This window comes from Callospermophilus lateralis, chromosome 2 (genome assembly GCF_048772815.1).
Source record: "Callospermophilus lateralis isolate mCalLat2 chromosome 2, mCalLat2.hap1, whole genome shotgun sequence".
NCBI classification, from domain to species: domain Eukaryota; kingdom Metazoa; phylum Chordata; class Mammalia; order Rodentia; family Sciuridae; genus Callospermophilus; species Callospermophilus lateralis.
In genome coordinates, this window is record NC_135306.1 from 44,579,180 (window position 1) to 44,602,861 (window position 23,682).

General features: G+C 33.0%; 1 long non-coding RNA gene across 1 annotated transcript in view; it reads left to right on the forward strand.

Annotated features, from left to right (window-relative positions):
* The window catches only part of LOC143390891 (uncharacterized), a 75,446-nt gene extending 59,754 nt beyond the window's left edge, over positions 1 to 15,692 (forward strand). The window contains exons 2-5 of the long non-coding RNA XR_013090257.2: positions 2,289 to 2,337; positions 2,458 to 2,535; positions 8,814 to 8,914; positions 15,490 to 15,692. This is a non-coding gene — a long non-coding RNA (uncharacterized LOC143390891). The remainder of the gene's footprint in view (positions 1 to 2,288; positions 2,338 to 2,457; positions 2,536 to 8,813; positions 8,915 to 15,489) is intronic.
* The last annotated feature ends 7,990 nt before the right edge of the window (positions 15,693 to 23,682 follow it).

Genomic DNA, 23,682 nt, shown 5'->3' on the forward strand with positions numbered 1-23,682 from the left:
ATTGCCAGTCTTATCACCAGCACTTGCATTCTCCATTCACATGTTGAACTCTTCTCAAAAACTGTACTATTGCTCCATATAAAAAAGTGAAAAACAAAATAAAACCCTCTCTCATTCTTTGAAAATAAATAAACTCACATTAAATTAAAAAAAAAGATTTGGGTGCACAGGTCAACAACCTTCTATTCCCAAAGCATCTCTCTTGTATTTTCCAGCCAGTTAGCAGCAGTGTCCATACTCTCAGTAATCACAATGTGTACGTGTGGATGGTTATGTTGTAGGATAACTTAGTAGATAGGTCTTCAGGTCAGAAAGAAAATAAATGGTACAGGTTATTGTGTGTATCTGTGTGTGTGTGTGTGTATGTGTTTACCGACCATAACTTTAATGCTTATGTGCCAAATGAATAAGGGTTATGATTTTCTTGAAAGCCCTTTGGAATTCATTTCAAAGACTTTCTTTGGCCAAACATGCATATTGACCCATTCTTTGCCTTATTTCCTGTTTTAAATGAGTGTCAAAGGTTACTCGTTGCTATTAGAGTAAGACATGACTGGCGGCAGAGGTCAGGGACTCTCTGGCATTCCATTAGAGCCATAAAAACAAAACAGAATGATAATTTCACCTGCTCTAACCTCAATTTTTCCAGGATGGGATGGACATTGACCTTACTGTTTGTCAGCCATTGACTCTATAAACTTCAACTACCTTAATTTTGCTTACTAAACAAGAAGACTTCTTTCACAACAAGGATAAGAAATAAAACAATGGAAAACACTCAGAGATGACTCAAGGGAGAGACATATACAGGTGACAGAAAAGATAAAATAACATCTTCTTTAGTCCTGGGTCACATCTCTCGTTTGGCTATTTTACAATAACAGTTTCCACCAACAACCTTCAATTTTATCTTGTTTTGTAGAATACCTTATAACTTCCGTTATGTGATCAAGTACAAGCAATAAATCTAATAAATTGTTCATTCTCCCTAAAACCTATTTGTGGTACTTGAAGGGTTTATGAATTTCTGTGAAAGTTTTTTTCTACCATTCCCATTCTTCAAAGTTTTTAGCTGAAATGTCCATAGAGAGTTAAGAGAATAATTAATCTTTTAAAATATCTTTTCTAAAGAAGCACAAATAGCAGTTAATAAAGCATATGTTAAATGTGTTTCTTTTAAAGTTATTTGGAAATTGACTTCTTAATAATAATTTAATGAAATAAAGGTTAGAACCTGAAATAACTGTCCTCCAGTTTTATTTTTTGACAAAAATGATTATTTGTTGGTGGTTTTTCATAATTAAATGGGAAACAATTTAAAGTTTAAGTGAGGTTATTCAAGTGCAACTTTTCATGAAAAAGCACTGTTCAAAGGACATCTGAATATCTGATAAATAGTGCCCTTTAAAGCAAGTCATTTTCTTCTCTTAATTTGTTCCTTGTTTTAAGTTATGATTTGAGAGTTAATATTAAACTTTGGATTTTCAGAATAACAATAGGTCTTCACTTTGAGTTCTCATCTTTACATTACCAAGACAAAAAACAAAAAACAAAAGCAAAACACAAAACAAACAGAAACACAGATAAATTTCTTGTGGAAATTATTGATGTTTGTTAGACTGATAGATTGCAATTCACAAATTAATGAGATGCCACAGAGTTGTTAGGTCACTCCTTAGAAGTTAGACATGCATTTCTAGGGACATGATTTCACATATAGACATTAATACAGAAAATTAGTGATATTTTAATTCCTTGATTTTTCTTACAAAAATTAGTGATATTTTAATTTCTTGATTTTTATGTGGTGCTGAGAATCGAACACCAAGTGAAATAAAGTGATCTGATACATGAAAAAAGATTAGCTTTTTAGCCATTAAAAAGTAAAGTTTTTTTATTCCACAAATTGATTTTGAATTTTCCATGAGTGATTTATTTCTGCTTATTAATAACTAAAATAACATAATTATCATGAAAAAAATGTGTTTTTTTTCTGTATTTATCTGACCAGGAATCAATGTAAGGGGATCAAGAACTCATTAACTGTATTAAAATTCCTTAATATCCAGTAAAGTTAGCTGAATTTTCAATCAATTTGATCAGCTGTATCTTTGAGACAACACTGATTTTCCTCTTATGCTCTGATGGGTTGTTAAATCACTGATGCTGCTGACCTGAATTCGTAAAATTTGTCAAGGTGAAGAGTTATTCTGATACCAAAAAGTTAGCTCAGTTGCTCACTTTGAAAATTCTAACTTTATTCTGTATTCTTCTTTCTCTTCTACCAGGTGAGGGGTTCTTGCACCACTGATTTATGGCAAATATCTCAGATATTCGGTAACTGTTTTCTCAAGGCTTGAAAAATTTCCTGGCAAGGTCTTATATCTCAATGAAGAGTGGGTGGTGCGACTGTCTGTCTCATCAGCTCTCCAGAACATAGATGTCCCCTTCATACAGCAGTTCCAGAGACAAGCCTATCGCTGGGCAGATAATAGACTCAACAAATGAGCTGATTCTTTTACATTTGACATTCAGGTAGGTCTTGGCAAAGAAAATTTAATGTATTTTGATGATCATATTCCAGAAATATGTAACTATAGGGCATATATATTCTTAGAATTAACTGATTAAAAATACAAGAGAGAAAATGAAGGGGAGACTTTATAGTATTATTTTTTAAAATATGTATTTTTTAGTTATAGGTGAATACAATATCTTTATTTTTATGTGGTTCTGAGGATTGAACCTCTGAGTCACAACACCAGCCCCTGTGGTGTTATTGTCATATAAACTAAACTTCACATTATTTAAAGAAGGATCTAAATTTGACAAATTCTGTGTTATTTCATAGAAATGGATGGTTTCTCTTATTAATGTGTGTTCTCTAAAGCCATACATGAAAGAGCCCTAATAAAGCTCACACTCAATGAACTCTAATTAACTGACCATTTCTCCATGTTCATCTTACAGCCTCTCACACAAATACCTTTGAGTTTGAACCTACACATTTAGAAAGGCATTGATTTCTTATCATTGACAATGCTTTATAAATAAGATGCTAGCCATAAGAAAGGTGCATAAAAGGATGGCATGATCTAGGTTTTAGGAATATTTGGAGCAACAATGAGTCTGAAAAGAGGACAATCCTATTTCATTCCCACTGAGGTCCGTATCCATGGAAACTCCCTTTTAATAGCATCCACATCACACTGGAAAAACAGGTATGCTACCTTTTGAAAGTGAGTGCATTAAAAGAATCTAGCCCTTTGCTAAGAAGGTCAGCTCTTGAAAGCCTTCAAGAGCTTTGGTAGCTGAGAAAGCTGGAGGGCTGTAAATCCTTCCTTTCGTTGCTAAGAAGCTTGGCTCCTGAGAATCATATCAGTGCTCTCTAACACAGAGTGTGGAATGTGAATCCTTTGTTCCCTGCCTATGATGTTACACTCTTGAGTACTTGTTTCCTTAGCTAAGAGAACATGCAGGAGAGGCCTATTACGTGAACCCAGAGATTAATTATGAATAGACACAAACTGAGAAAGACAGGCAGAAAGATGTACAGTGTGTGAGGAAAGAAGACTTATTTGCAAGAATGCCAGATGGCAAATGCCATTACACTAGAAATATATGCACTAAAATAATATTCGTATGGTAACATTTTAAAACATTTTGTAATCTCAGCACTTTTTTTTTTTACTATAATAAATTTCTGTCAAGGAAAATGCCTTCCCTATTGGATTATTCAACATACTCATTGAAAATGAAGGAAAAAATACTAAAGGTCATTGTGTTTTTAAATCAAATTTGTGACACAGCAGAACTACTCTTCTTTTACTATACAGTAAGAGAAATACTTTAAACAATTGGATGATAAATAATTATGATTGTTCAATAAAAATAAGTACAGTACATTTTAGGTACACATATAAGGCAAAGCGTCCATTTTTTTTGTATCTACACAACTAGAAAATAAGCAAGAGTTTAATTATGTGATAAACTTTTCTATTTAGGAGATTATCATGAATATCTATAAATATTAGGATACTTGTGAAAATTGAGGTACTACTTTTTATACATATTATATTAAAAATTTTATATGGCCTAATAGACCATAGCATCAACATTAGATGGCCAAATAATAAAAGTTATAAAGTTAGTAAAAATGTCAGTATTAATAATAGCAATGGCATGTGTTGACTTACTCTGTGGTTCATTTCTTGACTTACTAAGTGCTATATACTTTCATGAGCACCTTGAATCCATCAAGTAATGATCTTCAATATACTCTCATGAATTGGTTACTACTAACAGTTCATTTTATAGAAAAGGCACAGAGAGTTTGATTGATTTGTTTAAGAATAAGATTTTTTGCATAACAAAACTGGGATGTTTTTGTTCCATGAGTAGAGCTCTAGACAGAGAAATAATGATAATCATTTTAGTTTTCATCCTTGCATATTTTACAAAGTAATATTCCATATATGACCTATTTTGATCTTTATAGCCCTTCTGTAACTAAAAAGACTGATACAGGAATGTAAAGTGAATTCCAATATCAAAAGTTTACTAAAGGCTGGGATATGGAATCAGAATGAACTACTATGCCTTCCACAACTTGTATTCTTTTTATAAATGAACATAATACTGCAAAAAACCTCCCATCAATTCAAATGATGATAAAGCAACAAAACAATAGCTAATAAATATAAACATTAATCACCATCTCATTTACTTTCTCAGAAACTTTCCACTTCCCAGTTTCCACTGCCAACAGCACAAGCATTTTGCATGACTCAGAGACTTGTGGCCATTTTCATTCTTCAAAACCCCAGTCAGCAAATTGTGATTTAAATCCATTCTTTTTCTTTCAATTTCTACAATTATGAAACTAGTTATAATCTCATGGTTGGATAACTCCCAAAGCCTCTTACCTGTTTTCATTTGAACTTTCTATTGCAACCAAACCTCAATAGGGCAAGTAATCTCCAATACAGTACAAAAAAATGCATGCTGAAGCTTCTTGCTGCCCAGCTATCTAAAACTTTCATACAAAAAGTAGCATTGTATGTGGACTAGGCAGTTTAGGACTTGAACCCTTGCTCTGAACTCATGAGCTGTGTGATACTGAGCAAGTGTTTAAACTCTTCATGCCTTGTTATAGTCCTCTTTAGAGGAGGGTGATAATGCTACTTACTCATGGATTGTTATGACATCTGACGAATTGTTACACCCACAGTGATAAGGAAAGTATCTAGCATGTGAGCACTTAATATATGTTACATAGCTTAATAGCCCTACTCATTTTGTTTCTGAGATGTATGGGTGAATGCATCTTCCAGTCTGCTAGTCTTAGGTTTGAATTCTAAGTGGGTCTTTTAGCACTTGTGTGACCTTGAAAAATTCACTTGATTTAAGTCTGAGAGTCTTCATCTGTAGATTTCACTAACAATTTTCTTATGAACATTAAATGAGACTGTAAATGCCTAGTACCTAGCAGTGAATGTGGCTCATAATAAACACTCAATAGTTATTAACTATTTTATTGAAAATGTTTTGGATGGGTTGTTTCTTATAACAATTTCTTAGGATTTCATAGGACACCATGAAATGTGATAAAATTGATGATAAGAAAAATGTTCAGGAAACTATTGTATCAACATATCCAAATCTACCAGATTTTTTTCATCAAATATAATGCCAAAACTTCATCTCCTATTTTTTTTTTCTAGTGATCTTATGGCTATAATCAGCTTTGTAAATAAATAGCTCTATTTTCCTCTTTAATTAGCTTGCTATAACTCAAACAAAAAGCCAAACAAACTTGGAATCTAAATTCAGAAATTGAAAAAACCTCATAAAATACATTTATTTTCTAAACATATGATTGATCCATTGGCTTCTTTTAACTTTCCTGCTTTAATATTCTTTCCTCCTAAATTGTCTATTTATATTTTTGGGATACAATATTTTACTTTTTTTCTCCCTTATATTACCATTAGATAAAATGTACTTCCATTTTCAAGTTAGATAGGATTTCAAAAATTCCTTAATAATTAAAAATACCTTTTCCATTTGAATTTCATTTCCAATTGAAAATCATATTTTTCATATTCTGATTTCTGTACCCTTCCTTTGGTAAGTACAAGAAAATCATCTGATACATACTATACAAATGTGATATCTGATACATTTACAATGGAAATATTGAAAACTCAGATGGAAAAGTTGTGATACTGAGGAAATGAAAAATGAATGCATTGAGAAGGTCATTTTCACCATCTTCTCCCCATGATGTGATTCTCCAATAACTGTTAGAAATTCCCTGTTCTTCCTAATGATAGTTTGTCAAAGCCATGTGCCAAGTTCCAGGACTTCAATGAGAGTGATGAAATGTGTTAAATAATCTTGACCTAAATGAGATATTATATCAAGTAAGAACTCATCCATTGACTTTATTTTGGATGGAAGAAAACCAAAGGCATTGAAAAGCTTAGAACCCAGCCCTAAGAAATAGCCTTTTTTTTTTTTTTTTTTTTTTTTGGTCAGGTGTGAAATTTAACTTATATTGTTTATTTGAAGATAAAATTTGAATTTATTTCTTTTGATCAACTTGCTTTGTTATTCTACTCTTGTTTGACAACATGGCACCCAAGAGCCTTTTCTTTTTTTATGACTTCAATCAGCTCTAGGGAAAAATGATTACTATTTTTCATTACTTTTTCTATCATTGCATTCTGGTCTGTACCTTATTAAAAGCCAAATATTTTCATTCCCTGTAATGGGAACTATTACTGCTGATAGTTTCCTTTTTATTTTTGATCTTTATCACTAAATGAAAACTTAAACCTGTTTACTTTTTAGAAAAATATTAAGTACCTATTTGGCGACTGCACAGTTGCCTTTAATTTAATGGAATAGATAAATTCTAGTAAGTCTAGCTGAAATATTTACCACAAATCCTCATTATAAATCAGAAATTTATTTCCATGCTGGGGTAGAAATGTACCAAATTCAATTCAGTTCAAATCAGCAAATATTTATTGAGAACTTACCTCAGATATTGTGCTGAGTACTGCATGATATACACAGAAGAGAAAGACATTGCCACTGCTCTTTAGTAATTAATAGTCACCCTAGAAGGGATACTAGGTATGCAGGTATGTCTAATAAAGGAGAAGTACTCAGGTCTTAAAAGGCATGTAAACAATGTGTTACAGGATTTTATTTTAAAATGATTTCGTGCCCTGTTTTGGGAAAAGAGGTTCTGTGACATTTTTACTATTAGAGGAAGGAGAAGGCTTCCTAACAGAGTAAAACTAAGCAAAAACAAGGAGGTAGTAATGTGGGGGCCTCTTTAAACAGTAAGGCCACTTTAGACAAAGCATGGGATTTGTGTAGAGGAATACTAGGACATAAAGCTTTGCAGATATTGCATGGTCCTAGGTGATCAGTTAAGATAATTATATATGATTAAATAAATATTTGGGAACAATGGAGGCTTTTGAGTGAAAGTATAAAATATCTAGAACTGTTGAAAGTATGCAGAATCAATTCAGATAAGAAACCAATAAAATAAGCTTTTATTACCATGACACCTTTTCAATTTCCTCCTCTTTGGCACAGATGAAGCTCTGACGTTCCTTTCTGATATGCCTGGTAAGTTCAGTCTTTCCTCCAAATCCCAAGGAGGATGAGGTACAGGACTTCTGAAGATATTAAAATCTCTGCTGATGCTCACATTTCTTGTATAAAATGGAAGAATACTTGCATACAACCTATGTGTATATACCTATAGTCTTTAAATCATCTCCATAATACTTATAATACTTAATGCAGTGTTTATATTATTTAAATAGCTGTATACACTGTGCTGGTTAGAGAATAATAACAAGAAAATATCTCTACATGTTCAGTATAGACATAATTAATTTTTTGAATATTTTTGATCTCAGATTGGTTAAATGAAAGCTAAACCCATAGTTATAGAGGACTGACTTTAATTAAGATATAGCAACCAAAGAGTTTGAATATTAATAAAAGGACAAAAACACAGAATAATACAATTTGTTCCTGGGCAGGGGGGGAGTAAAATTAGTAAAAATTCCATAATAAGTACATATTTATCTCCGAGGCATACTATTAAATGAAAACAGCATGGTGTAGAACACTGAGTGCATTATCTCTCATTTATGTGAAAACCATGATAACTCTTCTCCCCTAAAAATGAAAACCTGAAGGGTAATCTTATATAGGTATAGAAAATTTATTAAAGATTTCACAGAAACTGTCCTACTTGTTGTATTTTGGGAGATGTGGGCTGTGGGTTTTAAGGTAGGAGAGAGAAAGGTATGAATTACTACCATGTATCACCAAATTCGGAAAAAAAAAAAAAGTTCTTTTCGATTTGATGAGAGACATGGTATTTTAATACCTTCTCCCCTCCTCCAGTAGTTGCAAAAAAAAAAAAAAAAAAGTCTTTCTATTTCCTAAAGTAGGGCATGAAATCATTTTTAAAGAAAATCCCAAATCCCACAATGTATTGTTTAATGTCTTTTAAGACCTTTGTGTTTAGTTTTATACCATGTATTGGGTTTTTAGTAGAGAAAAATGTACTGGATAATAAATCAGGGCTTTTGTGGGTTTTTGTTATAAGTCAAAATGTTAGAATGACTTCTTTGGGAATTAACTCATCATTGATGCTTAGGGAATTTATATATTTTTTATTTACTTGAAATATCAGTTTGAGAATATTAGAAATCAAAACATTATTACCTTAGTTTTCTGCCGGAATTAAGAATAAATTAATATTTGCCCTGCAGCATGGAAAGGAAGCAGAGGAGGGAACTGGAGAAGAGGAAGAGGAAAGAGTCTGACTGCTCTTCAGCTCTTACCACAGGGACCTCCAAGGTGATGACTAAAGGTGTGTACAGTTGTTCATAGGACTTTGCTCCTGGAGAGGATTACTTGAACATAGAAGATGGTGAATCCTTTAGACTTTTCTGAGTATTTTGGAGGTCATCAGTAAGGAGAATATTAAAAATGCTCAGCTTTTAACTACAAGGGAGTAGTGCTTGATGCCTACAATATTAATATAGTAAATAAAATGTTTAAAGTGTGTGGTAAAATTACGGAGCCTATATATGACAGATGTATTTTACTTACTTGTAAGTTCCTAATAATTTTGTGCAGGGGGCAGTGATTATCATATCTGATTAACAAGAGAAATAAATTTAAGAGATATACTCATGGTCCCAGATTTAACTGGAATCAAAGATATTAAATTGCAAGCAGGCAGAAAAGATTGTCAAGTTTCAAGGCTCATATTCGTGAGGAAAGGGAGTGCAAATGTGAATGTCTGTAATAATGAATAGATAAAGTTCTTTCAGGTGCTCCTTGGGGCCACAAATGGACACCATGTTGGAATCAGCTCTTTGGCAACAGTGTCAGAAGAGAAGATGCAAAACACACAGTATTTTGACATTTTCAGGAACTGAGAATACATCTTTTAATGTACAAAGTATATGCCTTACCCATTCAGGATTAGGTAGGATATACAAATATAATTTCTTATGCAATATTTGAATCAGATTAATGTATAGCATCAAAGGACTAGGTGATATTGTTGGGTGTTCTTGCCGCAGTCTGGCTGGGCACAAATCACAAGCCACTGAAGCAGGAACAAACTTTATTTTTGAACTGCAAGAAAAAACCTCACACATGCTCCCGGGGAATTCTCCCGAATGCCACGTGGCTTGTCCAGGAACCTCCAGCCGGAAATATCTCTCCCGGAAATCCCTCCTCCTGCACTTCCCCAAACAATGGGAACTCTTAGGGAATCCCCAGAAATCCCCATGAGAACTCCAAAGTAGCATGAGAACTCAAAAGCAGCAGCCGAGGCAGATAGTAATGCCTCGCCTGTCAACCAATACTGTTGGCAAAATGCCAGGGGCCATACAGACTCGGCTATGGCTATGGCTCTCAGCATGTTCTATATATTTTTTTTTTAGGTTAATGAAACTTGAAATCCTTTTAAGTTACCCTAGAAACTTTCAAGTGTCTGGCTTCAGGTTACCAAAATAAAAGGCTCTTTTAACAACACCAAGCTGGCAATAGACTTTAGAATCAGTAATGACAGTAGTCCAGGGTTTCCTTTGAGAATCCCTCATGTCAATTCTAGCATTAGTTTGGAGATCATTGTAGAAAATAATAAAAATGAGGCAATGAGGACAATAACATAGATCTCTTCGACAAAGCTCCTTTGCCCTCTGCTGATGTTCCTCCTGCAGATAATCCATGTGTTCTTATTGGCTGGCTACTTCTTTCTGGGGATGTGTGTATAAAGAAACAGTGGGAAGATGCTAAGTAGGTATATAATCTACATCCTGGAACAGAGATTTTTCTATGCCTTCCAGTGTTCCTCTGACATGTTAATTTTATCCAAAGGAAGTCTGGATTTGAATGAAGAACAGAGATTCCTACAATACATCAAATATCTGAGATGAGCTCTAGGATTGCATGAGGTGAATGCCTTGAGAAAATTTCCAGGCTGCTGCACAGAGGGGAGATCCCAGGTGAAGCTTGAAGGAAAACCTGAATTGAGGAGGTGGAACTGAGAACTGTGGGAAATTAGGGCTCTAGATTTAGGCAGTGGGAAAAAAAAAAGAGAGAGAGAGGAAATGTGCACAAAAAGAGATTCTACTGTGCTTTGCTGAATCCTTGATGTGGTGATGACTATCTCTAGATCTATAGTACTGACCAGTGGATGAGTCTATTGAAACTGTATGAGGCCAGGGAAAATATATCCAGAACAATTGGAGAGAATGTTTCCTGGGGCTCACACAGTGCCGTTCCTGCCAGTCAATCTGGGTTCTCTCATTATTCATGGGCACTGGTAGAGTAATCAGAGGGACTTGCCTTGTTAGAGAGGGATAATTAATTTTGGGGATGCCTAAGAAATTTTAACTGTAAGATCCAAGAGAATAAAACAGTTTTCAAGTAAATTAACTGAATTCCAAAAGGAAAACTCAAGTTATAGAAATACAAAATATTCAACACCCAAAAGACTAAACTTTGTGTTAAAAGACTCAATTATCCTTGAAAGAGATTTAAGTAATAATGTAAAAATCTTATATATTTCCCTATTTAGTCGATATTTTCACTATGTAGTGTTATTTTTAAATTTCTTTATTGGAAATTATTATATGCTATATTTAATGCCATTTTTTGATCAACTCATGTTTTATTAGAAACATTGAATTATGGTTGATGTATAAAAGTGGTACATATTTAAAATACATGATTTGATTAATTTGGAGATAAATATATACCCATGAAATCATATTCACACTCCACATTATAAACATATCCATCAACTCATACATTTCCAACTACCCATTTTGTTAATACTATTATTTGTGATAAAAACACCATAAGATTTACCCTCTTTGTAAGCATTTACATATGCAAGATAGCATTGTTAACTATAGTGTTATGCTGTACAGTTGTAGATCCAGGATTTTGTTCTTACATAGCTGAAGTTGTATAACCTTTGATTAAAATTTCTTTGTTTTGGCTTCTCCTATCAGTGGAAACTACCATTCTATTTTCTGCTTTTATTTGTTTGACTATTCCAGATTCCTCATTTTAAGTGGGATTAAGTAATATTTGCTTTTCTGTGTCTGGCTTATTCCACTTAGCATGATGTCCAGTTTCTTCCATTTTGTCACAATTGGCAGGATTTTCTTCTTTAAGAATGAATATAAGGGGCTGGAGTTGGGGCTCAGCAGTAGAATGCTCACATAGCACGTGTCGGGCCCTGGGTTCAATCCTCAACACCACATAAAAATAAATAAATAAAACAATGGTATTGACAATTACAACTAAAAAAATAAATAAATATTTTGTAAAAAATGAATATTATCCCATTGCATGTATATATTACATTTTCTTTGCCCATTCATCCATCAGTGGGATTTAGGTTGTTTTGGCTAGTGCAAACAATACTCTTATGAAAATGGAAGTATAGATGTATTTCAATTCCCTGATTTCAATTTTTTTGCATATATATTTAGAAGTGTGATAGCTGGATCACATGATAGTTCTATTTTTTTTTTTTTTTTAGAGAGAGAGAGAGACAGAGAGAGAACTTTATTTTTTTAATATTTATTTTTTAGTTTTCGGCAGACACAACATCACTATGTGTATGTAGTGCTGAGGATCGAACCCAGGGCTGCAAGCATGCCAGGCAAGTGCACTATGGCTTGAGCCACATCCCCAGCCCCAATAGTTCTATTTTTGATTGGAGGTTCCTTAATAGTTTTTCCATTAATTACCTTCCCACCAACAGTACACTAGAATATCATTTTATCTTCTTCCTTGTCAACTGTTGTTATATTTTTGTATATTTTTAAATAGCCACACTAACAGGAATGAGATGATACTTTTTTATTTTGGTTTACCTGTCCCTGTTGTTGGTAATGTTGAGCATCTTTTGTATGCTTTGGGTATTTGCATGTCTACTTTTGTAATATTTTAATTCTTTTGTCTATTCTTATATTGGATTTTTAAAATATTTTATTTTTAGTTGTAGTTGGAAACAATACCTTTATTTCACTTATTTGTTTTTTTTTTTTTTTTATGTGGTGCCAAGGACCAAACCCAGGGTGTTGCACAAGCAAGACGAGCACTTTACTACTGAGCCACAACCCCAGCCCTTATATTGGATTATTTATTTATTTATTTTTTGCTATTAAGTTGTAGGAGCTCTATATGCTTCAGATATGTGAGTTACAAATATTTTCTCTCATTCCATGCACTGTCTTTTCATTCTATTGATTGTATCCTTTGCTATGCAGAAACTTTTTAATTTGATGAAGTCCTTATTTACTATTTTGCTTGGTTGCCTTTGCTTTTGGGGTCATATCCAAGAAATCATTGCTAAGGTTAATGCCAAGCTTTTCTGCTATTTTACTCTAGAAGCTTTATCATGTCAAGTCTTATAGTTAAGCCTTTAATCCATTTTGATTTGAGTTTTGCACATAAGATAAGGATTCAATTCATTCTTTTTCTTATAGAGAACCAGTTCTGCCAACACTAATTGTTTGAAAAAACTCTCCTTTTCCCATTGTATATTCTTGGCATACATGTTGAAGATCAATTGATCATAAGTGCCTGGGTTCATTTCTGAGCTCTGTTTTTCGTTCCATTGCTCCATTTATCTGCCTGTATGCCGGTAACAAATTGTTTTGATTACTGCAGCATTAAAATACAATTTGAATTCAGGAAGTAGATTCCTCCAGATATTTTCTTTCTCATTCAAAGTTACTTTGTTTATTTAGGGTCTTTTGTGATTTCAAATTAATTTTAGAATTTTTTTCTCTATTTTTATAAGTAATTCAGAGTTTGGATACAGATTAGATTGGATCCATGAATCACTTTGGGTAGTATGAATATTTAACAATATTAAATTTTCCAATCCATGAGTACAAGATGCCTTCACATTTGATTTCTATGCTTTAGTTTCTTTCATCAAGGTTCTACAATTTGCAGTCTTTTACTTCCCTAGTAAGTGTATTCCTAAGCATTATATTATTTTTAATGTTATAGTAAATGGGATTATTTTATTAATTAATTTTTTAGATAGTGTATTGTTAATGTATAAGAATACTACTGATTTTTATATATTGATTTTTATTCTCTGCAAGTTTATAATGTTTTTAGTTTTGCAGGTATGTGAAGTTTGCAAAGTTTTCTGTAAATAGGATCATATCATTTGTGAACAGATATTTCTACTTCTTCCTTTCAGATTTAGACATTTTTAAAATTTATTTTTCCTGCTACTCCTGATAATAGTTCATATTAACTAAATAAAGGAATAAAAATCACATGATCCTCTCACTAGATGCAAAAACAAATTCATTTTACAAAATCCAATGCCTTTTATGATAAAAAAATTCTGAGCCAATATGATACAGATGTGTATTAGTTAGCTTCACCTATAATGAAATAGCTGAAGCAATTAAATTATAAAAGGAAAAAGTTTACTTTAACTTATGGTTCTGAAAATTCTAGACCAAGATTGGAAAGCTGTAAGGCTTTGATCCTCTAGCAAGGGTGGCACATCTCAGTGGGAATGCATAGCATAGTAAGCTGCTTACACATCAAGCCAGGGAGCAGAGAGAGACATAGAAATGGGTCCTAGAGTTCTCTTTTAGTGCACTTCCCTAATAACCTAAGGATCTCCCATCTACCTCCTAAGGTCCACAGCATCTCCCAATAGCACCTTCCTAGGGACCAAGACTTTAATAAATGGACTTTTGAGGGACACTATTCCTAATTAAACTGTAGCAAATGGAATTTTCCTCAGCACAACAAAGCTATATATATGAAAAACCCACAGTTAACATCATATTCAGTGGTAAAAACCTGTTAATTTTTTTTCTCTAAGATCTGAAACACGGCAAGAATGCCCACTATTATTGTTTTTATTCACTGCAGTATTGTGGGATAATGATTATAAAGGGATATCAGAAAACTTTCAGGAGTTATAGGTATGATATGTTGAATATCATGAGTGTAATGTTCATTCACAGCTGTGTACTCATGTCAAAACTTATTAAATTATTTATTAAATTAAACAATTTAAATAGGTGAATTATTATAAATCAACTATACCTCAAAATATTTTAAAAAGTAAATATGACTTAAAAATAAACATTTTTGAATTTCCATATCAAATCTAGATTAAAAAGTATTACAAGTATTTTGTCATGGTCTACTACCCAACATTTGTGGAAATGGAAGATAATTATTATTCATTTGGTGTCTGCTTGTGTTTTTTTTTCCTACTTCTCCCTGCATTTGGCATTCCTTCTCTTATCTTCATCTCCATGCATCAAAATCACAAATGTTCTTCTACAGGCCCATTTCAAAGGCTCTTTTTAATAAATCCTTCATTGTTCTCCCAAGTATGAATCTATCTCTTATTATTCTGAATCTCTATAATCCTCTAGCATACATCTCTCTGATTATATTTTGTCCCTGCCCAGAGTTAAAACATATCTTCTTTTTTCAAGTCCTGGCTCTTTTGAGTCACTGGATGATACAAAATACATCAGTTCAACTTACATAAGCTAGGTAGAGGCTTTTCATGTCCTCATGCTGAGAACTGGGGAGTGAGGCTTGTGATCTCTCTGGCTTTCAAAGTGTGTCTTCTGACCTGGATATATTCCACAGTACATTCCCTTTCTGACTTCAGCCTCCTCTACATATCATATGACAGGAAGTAGAAAGTTCTTCTAAAGGAATATTTGTACTACTTCAGATTTTCTCTGAATTCTAAAATGTTTATATTTAGGTGATCCTTCTAATTTGTTCCTTCTAAGCCGTCTCCATTGTGTAACCCTCTCATTAGTTTTTTTATATGATTATTATTATGACTAGTTATTAATATGATTTTATTTCACAAGTGTTATTAACATGATTTTCATTTCACAGGTGAGACTGATGAGGTTGTTCTCAAATAACTGGCTAAAGCATGGAGCACAGACTACAAAGCCCATGGTCTCAATCAGTACATTATATCAAATGGAACAGAAAAGGCCAACTAGTCCAAGGCTAAAGAATTAGAGCATATTATTGTGGGAAAGAAGTGAAGGTGTAATCTTGTTTAATTGAAAACAAAATGCATTTTGATATTTGTAATATTACCTGACACTTTTACTCAAGTCACTGGTCACTTTAATGGGAGACTCAAGCCAAACCTCCCAATTCAAACTGATGATTTTTTTTAAAAATATTAGACCACATGATTTTTCTCTACAATAGCAACTAACACCCAGTCTGTGCCCATTTTGTCTGGATTCTTTTAAAAGTATTTTCTTATGATTGTTTTTCCAAATTAAAATTGAATTCTACCAATATTTTCTGTCTTTTAAGTATCTTAGAAAGATATAACAAAACCTCCATTTAAATAATTTTTTCTATTTAGTTATACATGATAGCACATTGCATTTCATTTTATTGTACACAAATTGAGCACAAATTTTCATTTCTCTGGTTGTACACAGTGCAGAGTTGCATCATTTGTGCAATCATATGTGTACCCAGTGTAATGAGTTAAAATACAAGCCCTTAAAGTACATTTTTGAAATGAATGAATTGGAGTCTAGTTCACTGAAAATTCGTTCTTATACTCAGAGGATAGACACCTTTCTGTCACCCCCTGAACATGGGATCATGTTCAGTTAAACTCTAATGCTTATTTTAAATTTTTGCCTCACTTGATGCTTGTTGTCTATTACATGCTAGCCTCTTTAGTAGGTCTGAGAGTTTCCTGTGTTTCTAATGTGGATATTTGTGTGTGTGACACACACTCAGGCACAATACACATAAGCAAAACCAAACAAATCCTGAACCCCTGCTGATTACATTTTTTTTTTTACTTCACTGAAGTTCATAACTAATGACTCTGTTCATCTGTTAGAGAGTATTTAATTTCCTTTTAATTTATATTCCCCCTTGGTCAGCACTTTTCAATTTCAGTGCATGTGATAGCAAATGCTGCTATTGACTGCAAGAGAAACTAAGAATTAGATGTGGTTTGTGATACATAAACCAGTTTCTTTTGTCCCAAAGGAAAATGAAGGCATTAATGTTTCTCAGCCAGTTGGTAGAAACCATTATTTAAATTCAAATTAAAGAAAAACTTGTTTGATGTACATTGAAAACAATTCAGATGAGAAGATACTACAGCAGATCTCTGCCACCTCAGTGTTTTTTTATTATAGCAAAGATGTAGTTAATGTGATAGCCTAGATTTTTTCCAATAATAAAGCCTATCAGTTTTATCTGGAGACTGACTTGCTAATTACTCAGGCCCTAAATAATGCAAGCCATGTTCTCCTTTATTAGCTAATATCTTTCAGAGGTTGGGAAGATGGTTATAAAGACCAATTAAAAATATAGTTTTCTGGCATGCTGGACCAGTTCATAATCTGCACAATATGAAATGTCATGTGGGAAAGTCATTATTAGAATACTCTCTCCTAATTTATATTAGTTTTATAATTTTTTTCTTCTCTTTGTATCACATCCAACACAAAGCCTTTGATGGTGTTGTTATAACTCCTGTTCAATAACAAGAAATTCTTATTCCACAAAATTCCGTGATACTGCATTAACCTTGCATCAGATAAACAAGTATATTGGAAATGGTGGCTAATACAGCTGAATATGAATATAATGCATTGTATTTTAATAGAAATAGAAGAAAGTGAGTACAGAAGCAGCATAAGTAATAGATAACCTTGTTACATGAAAATGCTATTCTTTTAATACATCTGTTCCATTAACATGTATTTGTTGGAGGAAAATCTTGTTTTATGTACAAAGAAATGCTATGCTTTAAATAATTCTGCTTTATTAATATTGCTTTATTTATTTAGTATTTTGTGTTATTCAATATTTGGAAATATAGCTTTCTATTTTAATAGATAAGAATAAATCAAAATATTTCTGTTATGATTCAAAGTCAACAATGATATTTAATTCTGTTACATTTTTCCCAAAGTGATTTTTCTAGCCATGTAATTTTAGGGAGTTATTTTGAAGATAAGTGGAATCTTCCTGGTAGGCTGAATAATGACTCTCCAAATATGACCAGTCTGTGATTTCTAGAACCTATGTTACTTTAAAACCTTCCAAATGTAATTCAATTAAGAATTTTGAGTGGGGGAGAGTTTCCTGGATTTTTGAGATGGATCCAGTGTAACCATAAAGATCCTTATAAAAATGAAGCAAAGGGTCTGGGGTTGTGGCTCGATGATAGATCACTTTCCAAGCACACTTCAGGCACTGGGTTTACTCCCCAGGACCCCCACCCCATACACAACTAAATAAAGAAAAAACGATTAATCAAAAAATGAAGTGAAGTTGTCCGATCAGAAGAGAAGGTGATGTGATGTCTCAAGTAGAGGCTGGAGAGATGTACTCTGAGTATAGAGTGAAAACCAAGGAGTGCAGGCTACCACTTATAGCTCAGAAAGGCCAAGAAATACAGTCTTACCTCACAGCCTCAAGAAGAAACCAGCCCTGCTCACTCTTTTGACTTTAGCCGAGTTGAAATAATTTTGGACTGCCGATTTCCAAAACTGTAAGTACTGTAAATGAATAAATTTTTATTGCTTTTAATCCACTAAAATAGAGGTAAGCGGTTACAGAAGCAATAGGAAACTAATATAATGCACTTTAAAACCTGCAAGAAAATCTCTGAAGCTGGTGAGCCTTTGGGGGATTGTCAGAGTTATACCACATCTCCAGCAGAGCAAGGATTTTGGATCAGGTGTATTTATTTTCGAATCAGGTACTATGTCTTATTTCACCTGCATTAACATTCTCCATGTTTTTCTAAAGAATAGGAAAAATTATAGCATCTACCTTTAAAAATAATTATAAAAAATGAAAAAATACATGTAGAAATATTTAGTAAATTGTAAGTTATTAATAACACCATAAATTCATAGTACCAAATTTAATTTTTTTGCTATGATATTTTAAGCACATGTTCATCTGTGTTGAACCCATGCAATATAACTGCTATTACAGAAAACTAGTGAAGTTCATAAGTGTTTACTCCTTCTTTCACTAATGGATAAATCAGTATTCAAAAGATGGGATAACATAAAAACCCAGGAAACCACAGGAACTGGAGGAGTATAGAAAAACAAGAATGAGACATTGATTTTAGAAAAGGAATATTTTTTGAATAACATCTCTATGCCACACTGTACTCTATGTATGTTTAATCATCACAATAGTGCTATAGGAAAGATACTTGTATCTCTGTAGTATGAGAAAAATGAGGCCACAGAAAATAAGTTGCCCAAAATTCATAAATGTATTAACCAACTGTCTAAAAATTTGAACTAAAATTTGACTAACTTTATAACCCATGCACTTGAACATATTGATAGGGAAACTCCAGCATCATCAGGTAGGATAAATTAATTATTTGGGTTAGTAATCTATTTCTGATTGGTGACCTGACATGCTTTGTTGGAATTTGGTATTAGGATACTTGACTACAACATCTAAGGACACAGGAATTATATCATTTATCTTTGTACATGCAACAAACAGCTCCATGCTTGCTAGGAGCTTAATTAAAAACTATATGAGATTTATTTTTAGTGGAAAAATGAAGACAGAGTTTTCAATAGAGACACTCATTTGGTAAAATATTAAAATATTTATCTAGTAAATTCCTTGGTAAACAAAGTGATTTCACCCCCAAATAACTTTTTTAGATAATCAAATTTTTTATTTATTGGACATATTCCATAAAAGGTTTGATAATATATCCTTTTCTAGAATAATCCATGTACTAAATATGATGCAGCTAAGTAGAATAACAAAATTAGCTCATTTAGTGATTCTGGACGTCACCTGTCAAACCATGGCTGTTTGGAAGAAAATGGATTCCAAAATTAGTCAGAGGCTCCATTATAAATCGTGCTTTCAATCCACCTCCAGTCCCTCTCCAGGGACTGTTACAAACTCTTCTATAGCTTGATTGTGTGTTAGTCCAGGTAGTCTTTTGACATTCCTATGGCTTTATTAGTTATGTCCAAAGCAAATTGACCATGTTTGAGTCATAGAATTGAGAAGAATATGTTCATGACATCTAATTATTTTATCATTTTGCTGGGGGAAAAAAGACCAGAGCAAACAAACAACCTTTTCACATAGTTAAAATTTGCCTATTTTGTATCTTAGTGGTTTATCATGCATGAATCCATATCCACTAACTATTTTAGAAATTTGTAATAATCTATGGATACTTGCTTTATTATTGTTCCTGTGTTTGATTTAATTTACAATTACTTCCATGGTACTTCTATGTCCCCTTTTAAAAATAAGACCATTACCTTCAGGCCTTGAGGTGAACAAATAAACCACCAAAGTTTTTCTATTGTTTCCAGTATAATAAGCCTCTTTTCCCCAGACCACAAAAACACAGGTTTAGGGTCAACTTCGACGTTTGCTGCTATACTTAATTATGTTGTTCACTGTCCCTAATCCTATAATTTTCTTTAAATTATGTCTTAAATTCTTTCTCCTTCCATGTTTCAGATAGTGTCTTTCTCTGTTAATAATAACAATGATAGTTAAATGTGTTTTTATACATGCATCAGCAGCTCTTCTAAAGCATCAGAAATTTTAGCTTGCTCTTACCATTGGAAAGTAAAGTAGCACATTAATTTTCTGATTTTTCAACTGAGCTTTTCTCTTTATCCTATCTATTATATCAAATTCATTGTGGTACAATTCTTCCCTCAATGTCACTGTTACTATATTACACTCATTCTGAAGAATCAGTGATACCCACCTAACACCTCCTGCATCAGTTTCTACCATTAGCCTATCTTAAAGGTTCTGTGTAATCACTTAATTTTGCATTATTCATTCTGACTACCTTGATGTCTTAGTCTTTTTTCCCTCTTTCTCATTCCCACAGATAAAGTCTCACAGTCCTTTACCCAGAGTCCTGGGTATTTGAGCTTTAACAGGATTCTGAAATTTCTGATATTAGAAAAGTACAAATGGAATCACATATCTATATATTATGTTACAACCTAGTTGGATCTGATCATTGCATTTCTGAATAAACATTAATATTTTTGAAGCTAAGTACATAAATACAATAATTGGTATACCATTAAAATTATTATATCAGGGGCTGGGGATGTGGCTCAAGCAGTAGCGCGCTCGCCTGGCATGCGTGCGGCCCGGGTTCGATCCTCAGCACCACATACAAAGATGTTGTGCCTGCCGAAAAACTGAAAAAATAAATATTAAAAAAAAATTCTCTCTCACTCTCTCTCTCTCTCTCTCTCCACTCTCTCTTTAAAAAAATTATTATATCAATTTAAGTTCTCTTTTATCAATAAGTGAGTTATTAAAACTTTCTGCTTTCAAAACTTTGTGAATTTCAGATCTGAATATTAGGAATTTGGGTACTATACCATTTCCATTATCTCAAAGTCACCATGTTATCTAAAATGTAACCATATTCTATACAAATACACACACACACACACACACACACACACACACACACACATATATCCTTCCTTCAATATATAGCTTAAGCCACATCCTGGACCCACCCACATGAATTCAATGCAGAGACACAGCCCAATTCATTTCTTTTTTCTACACATAAAAACTAATTTACACACTTTATCATTAGATGAATCTGTAAGTATTTGATACATATTCATTTTTCTCAAGTAGATCCTCAGTAATAGAGACTCAGGATTTCATCATTATTTTGTATCCCTCTATAACAAGGTTGGAGTCACATTAGAGTTCAAATTACTATGTCAACATTTTTCTAAGTTCTCCATAAAATTATTGGATTGACTGTGTTTAACAATGTGAATCTAGTTTATATGGAATATTGATAAAGATATCAAAGTTACTTAAATGATTAGTTTTGATGTCTTTCCTCATAATATGCTAGCACAACTTGTCTCATTTTCTTTATCACATGTAGAGATGTGATTAATGAACACATTATTTTGCAATGGCTACTGCACTTTATATAAAGATTCTTGGCTTTGAAAATGAATAATGCATGGTTTGACTATTGACAACCAAACTTTCCATTCCAAGCTTTTGTCTCTACAACTGTGGAAAAGATAGTTAATAATTCCCATAGGCAAAAGTGGGTTTTTTTTTTGTAAGACACATATTAAATTCATGTCTCCCTCCTGACCTCTCCTGTTTATTGAAAAAGAGAATTCCAGTTCTCAGTTGCTTTCCTGCCATCCCTGTCCTGTAACCCTGCAGAAGTCACTTGATTCTCATTGCAGCTATGTATGTATCTTGAAACACAGAAGATAGCTACTTACCTAGTTTAAAGTAGGAAGGCAAATCTCTTGATCCCATTCCAGAACAGCTGTCAATGAACCTATGGATTTACCTTAAAGAACAGTGTATGGTATATTTATTCTTGTACCACATTTTATTGTAAAAATGTAAAGAACTTACATGGCGTTTAATTTTCAAGAGACTTCACATGAGTAATAGCAATTTTTTCTCAAATCATATTTACCTTCTATGTGATAACATTATAGGATTTTCCATAGATTAGCCTTTCACATCTTTGCATGACATCTTTGTGTGGTAAGAAAAAGGGAAGTCCAGTGAAGTTAAAGGTCAAATGTGGAGTTTCATATGCTCAAAATAATGTAGCATTCTGATAACTTCTTAGAAGTAAAAGGCAAGAAGTCTCCTGAAAGGTGATAGTCAAAAGCATCTGGTGGCAAACAGTTGGTGGTGGCACTTCATATTAGAATATTGCATCTAAAAGTGTCTAGTTAAATTGAATTTTTGAGGGATAAATTTATCTAAATCTCCTGATGAAATTTCAGAACCTAATGATGTGTGCTCTGGCTCTGAAACAGGTGTTTGATGCTGAAGAGGTTGGAAGTCTCTCAGGTGTGCACTTTGATTTGCAAGAGAGATGAATTGAGATGAAATGTCATAAAACTTCTTATGGCTTTTTTGTTTTAGTACGGACAATTTATCTTTGATTCACTAATTCTATTTTAAGTGTTCCAATCATCCTATGTTTGTGGTTTTACAAAAGAAATATCATTTACCTTCTCTAAGACTCCCTTTCCTCATCAATAAAATGGAATAATAGTAGTCCTTATTGCTTAGAACTTTTGATGACTAAATATGATAATATATGTAAAGTGCTTCTAATAAATTACTTTGTCAAAATTATCTAGAATAGCAGTTCTGTCAGTGGTGAGAGGACTCCATTGAATATTTTTCTTTTATAAGACCATATGCTCCATACTGCTTTCCAGATTGGTTGCACCAATTTGCAGTCCCACCAGCAATGTCTGAGTGTACCTTTTACCCCACGTCCTCACCAATATTTATTGTTGCTTGTATTCTTAATGATTGCCATCGTTACTGGAGTGATATAAAATCTTAGTTTTGATTTGCATTTCTCTACTTGTCAGAATGCTTCTTCATATATTTGTTAATCAATTTTATTTCTTATTCTGTGAAGTCTCTTTGGTTCCTTAGCTCATTTATTGATTGGGTTATTTGTTCTTTTGGTGTTAAGTTTTTTGAGTTCTTTATATATCCTAGAAATTAATGCTTTATCGAAGGTGCATGTGGTAAAGATTTTCTCCCAATCTGTATGCTTTCTCTTCACATTATTGATTATTTCCTTTGCTGAGAAGAAGCTTTTTAATTTGAATCCATCCATTTATTGATCCTTGATTTGACTTCTTGTGCTTTAGGGGTCTTGTTAAGGAAGTCAGATCCTAGGCCAACATGGTGACAATTTGGGCCTACCTTTTCTTATATTGGGCGCAGGGTTTCTGTGGTAGTGCCTAAGTCTTTGATCCACTTTATGTTGATTTTTGCACATGGTGAGAGATAGAGGTTTAATTTCATTTTGCTACATATGAATTTCCAGTTTTGCCAGCACCATTTGTTAAATAGGCTATCTTTTCTCCAGTGAAAGTTTTTGGTACTTTTTTTTTTTATGCCATTTTTGTTACTGTAGCTCTGTTGTATAGTTTAAGGTCTGGTATTGGGATGCCTCCTGCTTCAATTTTCTTGCTAAGGTTTGCTTTGGCTATTCTGGATCTCTTATTT